The 3,116-nt window shown below is 34.3% G+C and overlaps 1 long non-coding RNA gene across 1 annotated transcript; it reads right to left on the bottom strand.

Annotated features, from left to right (window-relative positions):
* Window positions 1–1,644: 1,644 nt before the first annotated feature.
* Window positions 1,645–2,388, bottom strand: LOC143615387 (uncharacterized). Its single transcript, XR_013150466.1, has 4 exons — window positions 2,283–2,388; window positions 2,126–2,213; window positions 1,834–2,037; window positions 1,645–1,758 (listed from the first exon to the last, which is right to left on the bottom strand). It is a non-coding gene; the product is annotated as an uncharacterized LOC143615387 (long non-coding RNA).
* Between the last annotated feature and the right edge of the window lie 728 nt (window positions 2,389–3,116).

The raw sequence follows: 3,116 nt of genomic DNA, 5'->3' as shown, positions 1-3,116 counted from the left end.
TGTGTATAGGCATAATACGAATTAAAAAGAAAAAAAAATTCGGCTTTTTTAATGAAATCGGAATAAAATATAAGAATTTGGTTTTTTTACTTTAAAATTTTTGTTTTTTTTGTTTTATAATTTTTTAAATATTTTTTAGGGGTTTTTTAGTGGTCCAAAATGGTTACCAAAGTTCTCAATTTACCAATGGTTCTCTTAGGATTCTTACCATATATATATATATATATATATATATATATACACACACTAGTATTTGTGCCCACCCGTTGCTGCGGGACATGTTAAATGCATTAAAACTGTTACCAATAAAAACCAAGTTGCAATAGGATTTGTTAACAATAAAATACAAATTGTAAGTTCTCAAGAAAATGTAACTTAACTTTAAATGATTCTTGGTAGAATGACAAATCTTTAAACAGACAACCTTTGGACATAAAAGTAAAGGTTTTACAGCTACACACACCTTGAGTGTTGTTATAACTCATACAATCAGTTATATACATTCTACTGAAAATAAAATATTCAATGGTTCCCATGAAACCGTCAACTCTACGTAGATCCGCCACTGAAAATGTTGACGCCCCGAACATTCGAAACTTAATAGAGCAAATTAAACCGTACCAAAAGTACCCTGCAAGTCTAAACTTACCTGAGACAGAGCGTAAGCCAACTTAGTGGGGAACAACTTATGTTTTACTTGCTGGCGCATATATGCATTCTCAATTAGAATAACGACTTTGGATTGTGAGAAGATCCGTGAGATGCTGCTATTTAAGTTTGCAATGGCCTCAATTGCGTCTCCCTAAAGAGAAGTAGTTAAAGAAAACTGTCATGTTAAGGGACTTGTAAGTAATGTTAAGGGACTTGTAAGTAACAAGTAAGTTAATATTAAGATTGGTGTAGTAAAACAAATATAAAGTAAATATAAATGACTTCCCAAAGACAAACCAGCAAATCATCTACCTGTGATGTGACTCTGACATCATATTTTCAATCAATCCAACCAGGGGCGGCCCATAGGGGGGGGGGGGCTGGGTGGTCGACGGCCACAGGCCCGACACCCCGCTAGGCCCCATTTTTTTTAATTTATATATATATTTATTAAAACGGTATGTATACTTGGTGTTTAAACTTATTTGCATAAACATTAGCTTAATCTAGTGGCAAAGAGGTATTACTCCTAACCAAAACGTTATAGGTTCTAGTCTCATTTGAGACATGTTTAATCTTATTTTTATACAAAAATTTTACACAACCTAAATTATAACCAATTAAGCCCATATCAAAATTAAATTTTTTAAACCCAACAAAATATTCATTTTATTTAAGGCCCAAAATTTTTTTTGCCTTTTCGGAGCCGGGCCTGAATCCAACCTAACAAATCTATAATCCAAATCTATAGAAATGAATAAAATTTGCAAGGATTGATTATAATTTGGAACAAATGATGAGTTAATCACCGGCATTACTTTGGCTGTAAAGGAACAAGTTTCTTCTCTGAACATCAATCAGCCATGAGTAATGGATGACATCATCATGACGTTTTGTAGCTTGAAATTTTATCCCTGCAAAATAAATTCATGTCAATTTTTTTATTATATTATTTTCCAACCAAGGGAGGGGTAAAACCGGTCGAAAATTACACCTCGGCTTTCTGCAGCAATACAGTGAGTAACTGCATTATTCAAATTCATTGAAAGCGTACCACCATTTTGTGCAATGAATCCAACGAACGTGCTGAAGGTACATTTGCAAAGTCTAAGATTTAAGGAAAGGCTAGAGCGATATCTAAAACCATGAAGGAATTATTTAATAGATTCGGTATGAGGATACAGAACATCATGTTTGAGAATATTAAGGTTTCTCTCTTAATATGAGAAACACCAGTCTGAAGAAAATGAGACGGAACCAAAGAGCCACTCTTCTTATATGCCGCCTTTGATGATTTTGATCTTTTAGATTTATTTTCATGTTGTTTTTCATTATTTTCTCCCCATTGTGTTGTATGGTTGCTTGAATGCACCAATTCTACAAAAGCTGCAAGAATGAACTTCATTACTTAAAACACCTAGTTTTTAAAAATTTGTAATTAATATGTTAAATTTATAACAATTTATCGACTTACATTCAACGTCAAGGCATTCATGCCAAGGTTTATCATCTCTCACTTTGTCTATACGTGGAAATCTCAAACTGTACGGAGCAGCAAAAACCTAACAAAATTATTGATAACCGTCTCATGAAGCAGCCAAATAAAGAATACTTCAAAATTCTTAAAGTACCTCGGACCGAATTTTACAGATGTCACTGGTGATAGAAAGTATGATTGATCTGCATTTGAGTAAAAGTAACTGAAATCATTAAAATATTACAATTTTCATGATATTTCTTAAGCTAAAATACAAGGAAAAAAACACTCACTTCTCGGGGCTGTCAATCCAGACATTTGGTCTCTACCGCCACCACCTTTGCTCTCTAGCGATTTCAGCCACCTTCAGCCACTGTAAAACCTTCAGGTGGTTGCTATCTTCATGATTTTCCGGCACCACCTGCACACACTAACACCATTTTCGATGCCATGTGACCATGCCAACATCCTCTTTAAGCTCATCCGCCTTTTTAATAGCACCAAAAGCATATTTAGTTGTTACAATAGTAACTCTTCTAATCCCATTAGCAATTCCTTACTCAGACAAAAAAGCAAACGCTTTCGCCTCACGTGTATTTGGAATATGAGTCCCTAGTTTTACTGGAAGTTTTTAATTAACAGGTTTAATAAAAAGTTATAGAAAATCATTAATTTTAAAAACGTGTGAACCGTCACGGAGTTCAGCAGATTCGGACGACCATTCTGCAACGTACAGCACAACGAAGAATGCACCACAAAACATACCTATGCCTTTCATTTCCTGTGAAACAAAAATATTAGTAACAAAATAATGGTTTTTGAGATTATTAATTTAAACTGCTAAAATGAAAGGTTTTTGTGTCAACCAGGACGAGAACCACTTACAATGGCAAATTAAAGAGTTCTGATGTGGTAAGCAATAAATCGGCACGCCATGTTGATTCCATCTTCGTCATCTTGGTCCACTTTGCATGAATATGGTCTAGCA

Source organism: Bidens hawaiensis, unplaced genomic scaffold (genome assembly GCF_021521415.1).
Source record: "Bidens hawaiensis isolate Kalapana, Puna unplaced genomic scaffold, B.hawaiensis_p1.1 tig00042804_1, whole genome shotgun sequence".
NCBI classification, from domain to species: domain Eukaryota; kingdom Viridiplantae; phylum Streptophyta; class Magnoliopsida; order Asterales; family Asteraceae; genus Bidens; species Bidens hawaiensis.
Note: the sequence above shows the minus strand (reverse complement) of the source record. Positions and strands in the feature narration are given on the sequence as shown.